Source organism: Lissotriton helveticus, chromosome 4_1 (genome assembly GCF_964261635.1).
Source record: "Lissotriton helveticus chromosome 4_1, aLisHel1.1, whole genome shotgun sequence".
Classification (NCBI taxonomy): domain Eukaryota; kingdom Metazoa; phylum Chordata; class Amphibia; order Caudata; family Salamandridae; genus Lissotriton; species Lissotriton helveticus.
The window spans coordinates 1,867,630,306-1,867,644,613 of NC_136063.1; the positions used below are offsets into that span (position 1 = coordinate 1,867,630,306).

The 14,308-nt window shown below is 44.5% G+C and overlaps 2 long non-coding RNA genes across 2 annotated transcripts in view; one reads left to right on the forward strand and one right to left on the reverse strand.

Moving 5' to 3' along the window:
• LOC144829406 (uncharacterized) overlaps positions 1–14,308 on the forward strand; it is a 121,704-nt gene that overhangs the window by 25,209 nt on the left and 82,187 nt on the right. The gene's annotated exons all lie outside the window — the stretch shown is intronic.
• LOC144829405 (uncharacterized) overlaps positions 1–14,308 on the reverse strand; it is a 125,656-nt gene that overhangs the window by 20,799 nt on the left and 90,549 nt on the right. The gene's annotated exons all lie outside the window — the stretch shown is intronic.

Consider the following 14,308-nt stretch of genomic DNA (forward strand, 5'->3'; position numbering starts at 1 on the left):
AAATCACTTCTTCTCAACAAATATTGGGGCCCCTAACGTCTATGACTCGATCACTATACACACTCCTCTCCCCTGCTATCCTCTCACCCTACCCCCTTTCCCTTTCTCTCTTACCTCCTCTCCTCCTGTTTTTCATCCGATATCGCTCTGACTCTCTATACTCCCCACCCTCTCTTACCCTCCTTGAATATTGTTATGATGCTTATGTCGTTATATGCTACCTCCTATCCATGCAAATGTAATCCTTTTATATCTTTCATGATTTTTACACACACTGAACTATTTCTTGTATGTTTACCGACCTTGTAAAGCGCTCTGATATCACCGGGTCCAGTAGCGCTATATAAAACTCTCTAAATAAATAAATTGTTGCAGGCCCAGGAGAGCGGGGTGCTCTCCACCCAGGGGTCCAGCAAAATGTCTGCTGTTTGGCAGCCTAGACAGCCTCTCAGACAAGACCTGGATTGTAGGTTAGGTTTCAGGGGGCATCTCTAAAATTTTACATTACATCCCACACTGGCATCAGTGTGGGTTTAATGTGCTGAGCAGTTTGATATCAAACTTGTCAGTCTTCAGTGTAGCCATTATGGTGCTGTGGAGTTCGTAATGACGACCTCCCAGCACCATATATTGTTAATGACAACACTGCACTTACAGTGCCCAGGAATGGTCCTGGGTACTGTAGGGGCACAGGGCTCATGCACCTGTGCCCACACCACTGGCATAGTGCACCCAGCTATAGGGGTGACTGAGGTATGCCAGGGCAGTGGGTTTGTGTGCATGGCACACAGGGATGTGTGCTATGTTGACTCTCGGTTTAGTTCTGCACTCACTCACTCACTCAGTCACTTAGTCAGCAAAGGCAGGGTGTGTGTGTCAAGATACAGGGCCCCTAAGGGTGGCACAATAAGTGCTGCAGCCCTCAGGGGTCTTCTCTGGTCACAATGCCCTGGGTACCTAGAATACCATTTACCAAGGGCTGACATGTGGCCAGAGATTGCCAATTGGGTTTTAGTTTCAACACAGTTTTTAGGGAAGGAACACAGGCCCTGGGCACCTGATTGGCAGGAGCCCAGGGCACACTCAAATAAAGCACATCAGCAATTCAGCAAAAAGTGGGGGCATACCATGCAAGAAAGATGGCACTTTCTCACACTCACTCTTTCTATTTGCCTTTCTTCTTGTAGTTGTCCCTGTTTTGTTTCTGTTCTTCCTTTCTTGTTGTTAGCTCATGTGGCAGTCCATAGGCTGAGTCTCAGTTCTGTTGTAGCATTATTCACCTTCGATGATATTTACTTGAAAAGGTATGGGGAGAGGAAACAGAAGTGGCTCATCGAGTGCTATTCTTCATTGTAGTGATACACAGCTTACGAACTCACTGGACTCAGTAGCCTCCCCACTGATTCTGCTAGAAAGGGGGATTCAAGACCCCACTGCTGCACGGCTATTTACTAATAGAAAGAGGTGTTTTCAGAGGTCTTTTAGCGTGAAAGCTTTGTAAGTCTGAATCTTAAGACCTATTTTGGAATATTGCTGGGATGCGCCGAATAAATGGAGCACATCTTTTATTCACAAGGAGTGTCTACATTTAGGTTTTCTTTGTGTTAAGTACAGCACTGTATTTTTTTTTCTATTTCCCTCTGTGAAGCAGAAAGGACAGACTTCGGAACACAATGTTATTGAGCTCCGATACATTACATCCCTAATTTTTGGTGACTAAATATTTTGAACAGGATCCGCTGAATGTACGTAGTTTTCTTTGAGAAAGTGTATTTTTTAGCATTGGACTCCATTTTATATTAATGAGTTTCAAAATTTTAAAACAGACTAACCATATTCTAACAGGAAAATCTAAGTTTCAGTTGAATCTTGAAGAAGAGTTAAATGACAAGGAATTCTAAGTATTTGACCATTTGGGGGCTTTCTTGAATGGGTTGATGTTGTTAAAGATAAATATTTGGTCAACAGTGGAAAGTGATGATCAGGTATAAGAAGCAAGGTATGGTGATATAGGAGAATCATTTTTGGGGAGAAGTTAAACCAAAATAATTGGAAATCAGTCTTGATGAATGAGTGGATGAAGATAAGTATTAGAGAGCAGTCACCAGGAGGTATGGTAGGGGCGAAGAAGGTGGCTTCTGTGTGGCACCTACATGTATGGGCGATGGTCAAGCTAGGAGTGAGATAGAAAGTGACTTGAAGGAGGTCAAATTGTGGTGGTTGGAGGATTTGAGGGGAATGAAATGAGTGAGGGAGATAAAGACAATTTTTCTATCTTTCTACGTATTGACACATATTATAATGGAAGTAGAGAGGAAGGGGCGTCTCCGTTTGGGATCCTGATCCACAAGGAGACTCTTTACCTATCTACATTGTCATCCATTTTTTATATAGCAGTCAAGTATTTATTAATTCCTCCTCTAATTTCAGATGCACGTTGATGGCTGATGGGCCGGATTTTGGTCTGTTTGTATGCTAAAGAGCTAAGCTACTTGATTCCTATGTTTAGTGACCTTAGGGACATGTTCCCATCATTCATCTCATGGGTTTCTGGCACTTTAGGATCATGACTCCTCATTTTTTAAGGAACCACAATTAATAATAATAATAATAATATTATCACTTATAAAGCGCCTTATAACACCAGCAGGTGTGTAACCGCACTGAGACTAACTTTATGGAAGAGGAGAAAGAAAAAAAGGACCTATACCTGGAAAAGCCAGATTTTCAGTTTTTTGGGAAGCTAGTCTCCGATGGTTCAGCACGGAGAGAGAGAGGAAGTGCGTTTCAATTTTTGGCCACCAGATAACTGAACAAGCGTGTGCCCACTCTTACATTTTGGACTTTAGGAACTTTGACCAGATAGGTACATGTTTATCTGAGATGGCGAGTAGGGTTATAAGGGGCGAGTAAGTCAGGAGGATAACTTGGACCTTTGCCCTGCAGGTTTCGATGACTGATGCATAAGGCTTTAAAAAGAATTCTTTTCTTAACCAGCAGCCAGTGCAAGTCATCAAGAGCCTTCCCAGTGGACGCACTCCTAGGGAGCTTCAGAACTAAGCGAGCCGCCGCATTCTGAAAACATTGCAGCATGTGAAGGCATATTTTTGTTGCTCCCAGATATATAATGTTTACGTAGTCCAATTGTGATGTTACCAAAGCGTGGACTAGGGCTTTCCTAGCTGGGGTGAGGAGAACGTCCAGAGTTTTCCTTAACATTCCAAGGATTCCAAAGCACTTCCCTGCCACCTTTCTGATATGTGCCTCAATAGAAAGAGTGGGGTCCAACCAGACTCCTAGGTATTAAAACTGTTGTCTTGGGGTAGGGGTAGGACCCAAAGTCAGTGGCCACCATGCCGATGACCAACTGGAGGGGGATTTCCCCACCACTAAGATCTCTGTTTTGCTACCATTTAATTTAAGGCAGTTATTTGTCATCCAGGACGCCAAGTCATGCAGGCAGGAAGAAAACTTGGTGGCTGCTACTTCAGAGTCATGTGACAGAGACAACAAGTTGCGTGTCATCTGCATATGACACAATGATGACACTTTGCCTTTCCACAATCTCTTCCAAGAGTGCAATGGACAGTTTAAAAAGAGTTTAGCTCAAAATGGAGCCTTGAGGAACCCCTTGAGACAGAGCTATGCTTTTGGATATATATGGGCATTGTGTAACCTGGAAGCTCTGGTCCTGCAAGAAAGAAGCCATCCACTTTTGGTGCGGTTTCGGAGACGTTGTAAAAGCAGTTTGTGGCATACTGTATCAAAAGCAGCACTAAGGATCAATAGGACCAAAGCAACAGTCTGACCCTCGCCCACACGTCTGGGAATTGTCTCCGTAGCAAGGAGCAGTGCAGTTTCCGTAGAGTACATGGATCTGAAGCCCGATTTTGTGGGATGGAGTAGATTTTGACAAATATGTGCAACCAGTTGTGTATTCACCACCTTTTCTGCTCTTTTAGAATAATAGCGCAGAACCAAAATAGTGCGTAAGTTCTCCAGCTGACTTGAGTCAGCTCCTGGCTTTTTCTTAAGAGGGAGAACAATGGCCTGCCTCCATATATTTGGAACCCTACCCCCAGAAAAGGAGAGATCGAGAAGCTGCTGTAAGGCATTATTATGTCCAGGTCTTCTCTCATAATCTTAGGTGTAGCTAGGTCTGTGGGAGAGCCAGATTTAATGCTTAAAGCTACCCCTTTTAGATTTTCTAGTGAGGGTGGATAGAATTTAGAGATGGAGTTGGTCCCTTCCACAGAGGTCCTCTCAGTTTGGCAGAGCATCCCATTACGAGCCTGAACCGGAAAAATCATATATTTTTACTATCTCCTCGGCAAAGAAATTCGCGATCTGGTTACATAACTCAGATGAGGCCATTAGGGAGTGTCTGGACGGAGGCGGCAGAGCGGTCCTGGTTTTGCTGGACCTATCTGCCGCCTTTGATACGGTACCCCATGCTCAGCTGCTGACAAGACTGGCAGAGGTGGGGCTGTCGGGTGCGGTTTTGGCCTGGCTGTCTTCGTTTCTGTTAGAGCGGACGCAGCAAGTATGGATGCCTCCATATGCCTCGTCACCCAAGAAGCTCACTACCGGGGTGCCGCAGGGCTCGACGCTAAGCCCTCTGCTGTTCAACGTCTATATGACCCCGTTGATCTATCTGGCTGAGCAGTGGGGAGCCAAAATAATGGCGTATGCCGACGACACGCAGTTGCTGTTTACTTGGCCTAAGGACTGCTTAGATGCCCGAGTCGTCTGTTCCTGTCTGTCATATGTCTTTCGGTGGCTTGTCTCAGCTCAGCTTAAGTGCAACGAGGACAAGTCAGAGTTGTTATTTTATGGCAATTTTCCGGCCAATTTTAGGGATCTTATTTGGCCGACCGACTTTGCTTGTCCCAGCTCTCTCGGAGGCCCGGCCAAAAATTTGGGGGTATGGTTCGGACAGGATCTTAAGTTTGAAGCTCACTTAAAAAAACTCACTGCGACCTGTTTTATGACCCTCAAGTCACTTAAGAGGTTTCTTCCGCTTCTCCAGAGGGAAGCGAAAGAGACTGTTTTGCGCGCCCTGATCCTGTCAAGGCTGGATTATGCCAATGCTCTCTTCAGTGGTCTCCCCAAATATCTTATAAATGGAATGCAGATCATTCAGAATGCGGCCGTGCGACTTTTGTTCCATCTCCCGAGAAGAACTAGTGCACATGCCCATCTTCGAAAGCTTCACTGGCTCCCAGTGGCCCATCGCATTGTGTTTAAATCATTGGTCCTGGCCTTTCGGGCCTTGCACCAACAAGGACCACAATATTTGCACAAGAGGTTTACTTTTTACACTCCTCGTCGTGCTCTCCGATCGGCCAATCTCCGTCTGATGTCCATGCCCAAAGTCAGATACGCGAGACTGGGTGGTCAGTCTATTTCTGTCCAAACAGCGCGGTCTTGGAATGCCCTGCCGTTTTCTTTGCGAACATCAGCCACATTGACGGGATTCAAGAAAGGGTTAAAAACCCATCTTTTTAACCTCAGTACCTAGTTCTCTTTCTCTTCTCTTGGATTGGCTCTGTTTAATGTTACATATCGCGCCAGGATACTCTGTAGTAGCAGAGCGCGTAATAAAATATTTTATAACATAACATAACATAACATGAGCTGGTAGCAAGCGCCACAGTTCTCTCAAGCAAGGACAAATCTTTAAGGATTGCAACTAACTCCTCAGAATAGTTCTCTGCCTGTTCTATTCTCTCATTATAGTGGGCAGCCCATGTTTTTTTGATAAGAGAGTGGTGGTGCTTTAAATGCAGCTTGTAGGCAGTCTTATTCTGGTTTGAGAAATCTATCTTCCATATGCGTTCTAGATGCTTACAAGATTGTTGTGCTGTTCTTACAGCTTCATTAAACAATGCTGCTGATTTAGTCCATCTACAAGGGCGTCCAGGGGGCTACTACATACAGTTCTTTCGTAATCCACTTATCCACTGAGCTACATGCCCCATTAATATCCTTGCCCAGTTGAGGACGACTCTGCTGGAGGGCATGGATAAAACTCGCCGAGCTAAATCTGGACAATCTCCTATGAGGGGTGCTTCGTCCTGGAGTAGCTATAGGGGGGATTTTAGCTAGAGAAATAGTGAAAGCAACAAGATGGTGGTCAGACCATGTGACTGCAATCGATGATTCAATATCTAGCCCTAAACAATTAGTAATAATAGGGTCTAATATAGGGCCATGTTGGTGTATTGGGAGAGTGGACTTGAGTCTTAACTGAAGAGCGACTAGTTCTTGTTGCAAGAATTGAGCTTCACAGTTAATGTGATCGTCAAATTGTAGGTTAAAGTCACCTAAAACTATCAAATTATTGTAACAAAGTGCTGGTTGTATCATTTTCTCCTCTAGACTAGAGATAAAATCAATGGCGGGCCCAGGAGGGCAGTAGATCAAAAAGCCCATGCCATTGTAATTATCAGCTGCCATTATCGAATAAGAGGCTTAGGCTTAAAAACTGGAGGAACTGATGTCAATGTTACATCACTTTGCCTTGGAGCTGTTCATCTATCATACGCCTACCTTCTTCTTGCAAATGGTCTGGGGGTCCCTTTCCCACGGAGAACTATTTAACTAAAAGCTCCTTGCTGTGTTACCTTTAAAGGCTCAAGTATCCAAAACATCAAATCCTATTATAAAACTGAATATGTCACTCCTCAATAAATTCAAAGCACCCCAGCTAAGCATGGCATAACCCTAGATTACTAAACTCATCTCATCTCAATAGATAGAAGACCATTATATCCCAAGGCACTGTTGAATTATTATGTAGAATGAGGCCATTGAATTGCTTTCCAGCTAACCAATTAAATGCTGCAAAGTAGCCACTCAACAGTAGCATTCAAAATATGAAATTTCTAACCTCCTTCTGAATATGGTGGACACAATTATTGCATTGAGATAATAACAGGGCTTTTTTCTAATCGTAAGATGCAAGTATCCTTGATGTATTGTCTAAGTTTGGCGAATTGAGAAGAAGCCTAATGTTCAGCCTTCACCTAAACAGCAGTCAGTTGCGGTAAATGTTGTGGCTCTGCTGGCTCCCAGCAATACCCACACTAGGCAAAAGACTCCACTAAGTCCTCAGGAATCATGGCCCATCAGCACTGGTCACAGGTTTAGAAGGGAGTGGTCTTTGCCAATAGATTTCCAGTGGTACAAATCTCAGAAACACCAGCATTACACTACTGGGACACCAGCATCATCAGTTTTGCAACACTCACTAGGGAACTCCAGTGGGGGTTGTTGCAGATGTCGGATGCCTCCCAGGTAGTTTTATGTTCTAGGTATAGGTCTTCCATGTCCTTCCAGCATCAGAACAGGGGATGTCTTTGGAAATATTTTTCTGAAGGAATTCTTAGGGTCGCCCTCTACAAAGGGCGATACCTAACCACAAAGAATCGTATCACCTGCACAGTGGTGAGTTTCAGTGGCTATCACAGAACAGATTCATAAGGATATGTCGCAGTAATCTTAGTCACCATGGGAGCTCTGGACTACCTGCATTTAAGCCTTTCAGTCGATCATGCCAACTTTTCACTTTTTTAAACTTCACAGGGTTACAATAGAGTGAGACTTGGCTTGTAAATATTAAAAATGTAGAAAGGGCAACTGTTGCTTTTGTAGCAGGAATACATTTCTCCAACGCAGTTTTCGGTTTTTGAAGATTCCCACCACATTCCCTTCTAAGAAGAGCCCAAGTCCGCTACTCTTCCCTGCTAAGATAGCCACTCTCTCAAGAAAACATATTCTTTGCACTGAACTCAAGAACCTATGCTTCAGCTGCTATTTCATCTTTGTTTTTTGCTCTGTCCCTGCAGTACCTCCATACCCGATTGATGATTAGTTTCCTACCGCCTCATGTCCAGTACTTTCCCGACATGACATCCAGCTGCTGAAAATCTGCACAATAGATAGGGTCACGTGAGTTCAATTTACTCAGCGATGTAAGGATTCTTTACAAACCTCGAATTAATATTATTTTAAAAAATTTTTATTTTGTAGGCGAACTTCACCTGCCCCTAGTATCAGTAGGAGATTGGCCACTTAAGCCAGAGACTTTTCACTTTCCAAAAATAAAGAAACAAAATACAAATAAAACCATGTGAAATATTCACAGTATCTCCGACCCAATGTTTGAGTTAAATTTTCGCACTAATGGGAAGATCAGCACAGACACAAAAAAGCCGGTAACCCTCCGAAAACAGAAAAAGAGCAAGACATATAACTCGCCAGCATAGCTAACTTTTTCCTTTCCTTTCTTTAAAACTCTTTATATAGTCTACTTGCTACTAATCACCATAATACATGTTTTCCTCAACCTTTACCCGTGCCACTGTCACAGGTCCTGCTTTGTCTTCATTTCACTTCAAACAAGTACCCAGAGATTCTAACCATGTGAATTTGACTATGTTGGTGGACACATGCCACCTTTCTTCCTCATACCATTAGTTCATAGTGACGTTTGCTTTCCTGTAATGACTGGTCCTCTCACCAGTTTATTTTTTCTCTTCTTTGTGCGGCCAACTTTTTGCTCACTGTTAGACCTGACTCCCTTGGTGTGGTTTTCCTCCAAACCTTTTGCCTACTACCCTCTGTAACACACAAATCCCATTATAAATAATTTGATACCAATTTGATATTTTTTTAATTCTCAGGAGGCCATTTTTGCTTTTCCCTATTTCAATTCACTTCTACCTGTCTGTCTGTGCCTGTGACCCTACTTGGCATTATGGAATTTGATCTCAGCAACCTAGAGAGCTACACTGTAGCTAAACTCGGAGGATTTTCACGGAGAAAGGGCTCCAGCAAAAAAGGAACTCCCCAAAGAAGGAGCTTTAGAATGCCCTTAGGGACTAGGAGGAGGCCCCTCAGTTGCTAGAAACAGCAGAGTAGGAGGAGGCAATGTAGGAGTAAGACGAGGATCTGGGCACAGTTCCTGCTGGGCTGCAGCACCCTGGAGAGAAGGAGAAAGACTTGACAATAGATGGGGAGCCCCATGACCTGGCAGGGAGCATTGTGTCGTCCAATGTTCTGTCCCCAGAGCACTGAAGGGCAGAAAGGCAGCTCAAATTGCAGCTAGTTAAGTAAAGTTTGAAGCAGCCAAGGAGGAGGCTAATGCCATAAAGTGCCCTTGAGGAGAAGAAATTGGTCCTGGAAGAAAAGTGAGCTAATGAGGAGGTGGCTAACAAAACTTCAGAGGAGGAGGTCTCCAGGGCCTCTGAGCAAAAGAAATTGGCCAAGGAGGAGAATGACCCATGAGCTTAGTCTCAGAGAGCTGGACATGAAAGGCAAGTAAGGATACGGATATTTGGCGCTTTAGCGTGAGGAGCAGACCGGGTGTCGTAGATGGTTGTTGACCATCCACAACACTCTCCCTGTGCCTCGCAGCCTCCTCCACCGTGAACTGGACTCCTCGTGCTGGACTTTAGAAGGTAGCTTTTTCAGCGGACTAACCTGGTCCCTGTATCTGGCCATGCTCCATCGGGTTCGGCCGGAACTTGTGACTCACCCGATCTTGCACAACCAGATCCCTATGAGTTGCGCTTTGTGCACTTGGTCATTATACTTACCTTTAATCTATGAAATTGCATGTCTCCGGTTCCACTGGTTGGATTTTTGTCTTTTTCTTCTCAAATAGTGTGTCAAAGTTTAATATTTTTTTCTGAATTGGAGTGGGATTTTTCTTGTGCCAAGCTACCAGAGGGTTAAGCACAGGTTAATTTAGTGACTTTTGTGGCTCACCCTGACAAGGATTGTGGCTGTTGCTTGAGAAGGACTCACACCCCTCTCAAACAACAACCCAATTTCTCACACTCACTGACAGTGCGATGTGCTGTTTTTCACTTTATATTCAACATTTTCTCCCTTCCTAGTCATTCTACTTTGTAGTCTGTGCCACTTTCTCAACCCACCTGTTCATCACTAACTCCCTTCTCTTTTTAGGCTTGGCCTGAAAGGTTCAGCTGTCTGCACAACCTATTGTTAAAAATAAACAGAGTGGGCTTTTGCTCAGACCGCTTCAGCCATTTGTTTGTTTGGTTCCCCCCCTTCAGTCATTGCTTTGGGGCTTTATTAATAACAGCTTGGAGGAGCTCAGATGGGTGTTGCTCTCTTAACATCATGCTATTGGCTACTAAGTATATTATTCTTCAATGCATGATATACACTGTTTGCAGGAGCAGCATCACATAGCAGTAAGAATTAGGGGAGTGTAGAAGGCATTCTGCAAAGAAGAGTTTCTCTTTTCTTATTAACAAATGCCCCCAAAATCACCAAACAAACCAGAAGTGTGCCCCTCATGCTCTATCACTTTAGGCACATGAGTCCCCTTAAAGGTGTCTGGTAACATTGGCTAGCGTACCCTCAATTCTTTACAAAATATATCTACATACTCAATCAGATGTATACTAAAAGGCAGCGATATTTGTTCTGGAAAAAATAACATTTTGAAAACAAATGAATGTGCAAAAATGTTTCTACAGCCATTTTAAATACAGGTGGGCGTAACTCACATTATTCAATCTAGTGCTAAATGCAGTGGAAGATGAATAGCGAGCACGAGTGGCCGTTCTCGCTCACTAAATGTGCTCTTGCGCAAGGATTTTCCCTCCAAAATTACTCACAATTACACGAGCTTGAGTAATCATATAATTAGTAGTAATTCCACATCAAAGAGCAACAATGTATTACCAAAATTACTCTGATTACTTCGGCGTAATTGAAATGCCGCCAGGGATTAAAATTAAAGCTTGAGAAGATTATGATAGAGTAAAACTTCAAAGACGAGGTTCTCTAACTTAATTCTTCCTGCACACAAGTGCGATTGTGCAACGTTGTCACATTCAGAGGAGTGGGGGGCAGGGGCGTAACACAGGCCCCTGCATCCCACGCAGTGCGGGGGGGGGGGGGGGGCGAGCTGCAGGGGGGCCCTGAGCTGCAGGGTGCCCCCCACAGCACAGAACTCAGGCCTGAGCGCTCCGGAGTAAGTCCGAGGCGGGGCCCTCCCTGTACATTGCAGGGAGGGCCCTTTAAACTTTCGCTCCACCCAGAGATGCGCTAAGCGCCCGCCGTCGCAGGATGCAGGCCTAGGACTGACATGGACATGCTGTCTGCTTTCAGGGGCATTGGGCGCGCCGCGGGGAGGACTGGACTCGAGGAGTTTGGGCAGGTACATGCGAGTGTCCAGTACCTTTAGACATTGGAATCAGTGCACAAGGGCCTACAATACACCTTGAAGCTGAGGCACAGGCGTTCCTGCCACACACGTGTTTTTTAAGGCTAGTGTATCCTGTCTCCCAGTTCATATTACAGCCGAAAGTGGTGTTCCTTCTGCCCCCGTTACAGTTGGGAGCTGGTGTGGGTGAAACATGCTTCGCCAGTACACTGAATAACTGTCCCTGGATCACTTGAAGCAGGTGCGCCACCGTGGGATCTTTGGATCTTTTGAACAGGTTTGACAGATGGGCAACTGGATCACATGAAGAAGGTGCACTACCTCGTTTGGGGTACGAGTCACACACACAAACGTCCTTCCTGCATTTGGGGGCTCTACAAGATGGCATTGCATCAATTGCATTTGCGTGTTGCAACAGGTAATATTACTTGTTGTAGGTTGTTCCTCACACCTCACTACTGCTGCGTTTAAACACTGTAGGGAACTCGTCTCGCCAGTGCCACATTTAATCACACCCAACTCGCCGACCTCAGAAGGACAGCAAACCCCATCGGCTGGCAGGGATTCAAACTCATGACTTTCAGACCCTCTCATATGTCATCGACAAGTGATCAACTCACTGAGCCTTTCTACCACCTTACGTGCCTCGGTATCCACAATACGCATCTAGGGGCTGCACCACAAATGCCTGTGGCTGCATGCATGGCAACTCGAGAAGACGTTTCCTCGTCGCCATTGCAAGGAAAGTAACACCTGCACAGTTGTTCATTTTCTGAAAATGATTCACACAGCTTGAATGAATCCTTGCTACAGCTGTGATGCCAATGAAGCAATCGACTTAAACAACAGGACCTTCTAGTTTGCCAGGGATATATGTATTTATTTATTTGTAGTAGTTATATAGCGCCAACCTAGCCCTCGGGGCATCCAAGCACTGTACATAAAACTAGAAAAGGAAATGTGAAACTTACATTGTTGAGAGGGTGGAAACGAGGATATAGGAAAACAGTCAGAGAGATAGATTAATGTAGTTACAGAGCATCACCTAGCGCAGAACAACATTATGCGGTGCAGCCACGCAACTTCTCATGAGAAGACCACCGTTCGCATGCAGTGAGCACCCGCAGCATCTCGTGGCGCGTAGGGTCCACAAGGCCTTTCAATACTGAATTCTGTGATGGGGGCCATAAACAGATCCGAGATGTGTGAACGCTGCTTGCTGTGCGGGTGCATTTCGTGGAGCCAAGAAAGTTCGGAAAGGTGTGCTCATTACGATGTGAGATCAATACTTCATGTTAACATGGGGAGCCATTAAAAAATATTTACTGTGTGGGGGCATTGATGTGGGCTTTAATTCTCTTCACTGAGTGAGATTATTAATGCTACTCACTCTGTGAGACCATTACAGCTAGTTACACCGTGGGCCTATAACGCTAGTTACATCGTAAGGCCTTTAAAAGGTGAGGTATTCATTTTAGTTACTTTGCTAGGACATTACATTGGGTTATTGAGTGGGCCATTAAATACCATTAGTGAATGGGACAGGTAATGCTAGTTCATGTGAGTGAATATTAATGTACACTTTTTGCCTGCGGGCACTGATGAATTTGCCATGTGCCATTAAGACATATACAACCTGAGATGAGTGATGCAAGTACAGCCTAGGACATGGGTATCTTGTTAGGTTGTAGAGGGACGGATCCATTCCTAATAATTCTCATAGATTTGCATGATCTAATTCAGTGAAACTTATTTGCCTGAAAAAGAAATCGGCATAGATGAGACCTCCTGGACCTATGTTGTACACACCTGATCAAAGACCACTCATGCACTTGCTGGTTGTGACCATGAATGTTACTGCCTTTGCCATTGACGCATGTTGGAATCAGGGGAGAAAACAGTTTAGGAAAATTGATTCCTTTTACTACCTGGTGTAACAGATAATTTGCAGTGTATTCACAGCATCTCTTTCCTTTGAGTTCATCTGAGAGTAAGTGTCACAGGCGGGCAATGCTTTGTCTACTGAGATGTAAGGAAGATACAAGATCATGCTTATACATCCAAAGTGTTTTAGTTGTTTCAATATTTTTTTCAATTGTCTGTTAGACCTGGCATTCTTGGCCTAATTTCTCCTGACTTTTTTGAATCTACCTCCTGTATTTTTGACTGTGCACTGGATTTCGGGTTTGCTGGTTTAGGTACTCTGGGCTCTTTACCACTGCTGATCAGTGCCAAAGTGCAAGTGCTCCCTGTGTAAACTGTAATTCTGATTGGTTATCCATGATTGGCATGTATGATTTACTGGTAAGTCCATAGTAAAGTGCACTGTATGTGCTCAGGGCCTGTAAATCCAATGCTATGAGTGGGCCTGCAGCACTGATTGTATCCCCCACAACAGTAGACCTTAACATTTGTTTCAGATTTACCACTGCAGTGTCTGCACGTGCAGTTTTTAACTGCCATGTCAACCTGGTAAGTGCGCTCACTTGCCAGGCCCTAACGTTCCTTTTCCTTACATGTAAGTCACCCCTAAGGTAGACCCAAGGTACCCTTATTGGCAGGATGGAATGCAGGGGCGTAACACAGGCCCCGCAGTGCAGGGGCACCCCCAAGCTCCAGGCCTCCACAACACTTCACCTCGGCCGGCGAGCTCCCGATAGAGTCCGGAGGGGGACCCTCCAAGTACCTTGCAAGGGGGCCCCCTCAATTTTCATTACGCCACTGAGTCAGTGATTTTGTATTTCAATATTGCTGTAACTTGCATGCTCCAAAACTTAATTTAAAGCAAGTGAAACATTGAACAAACCCACGAAGGATTGTATTTCTGGTGACCTGCATGCAAAGCCAATAGGTTTAGTTTTAATCTGAAAACACATGCAGACAGGCATACAAAAATCCTGTTAGAATGTACTATCACATTAAAGCCAGACCGATAAGCTTTGACAATGCTTGATAAGCTTACATGTTTCCATGTACTCCTAATAACCCTATGAGGCTTAAGTCCTTCCCTTTTACAGTGGAAGCATAGTGTGGTTATTGTCATTTGTTTGGATTTTAAAATTGTTCGAACATTCCAAGAGGACGACTACAGATACTATAGTT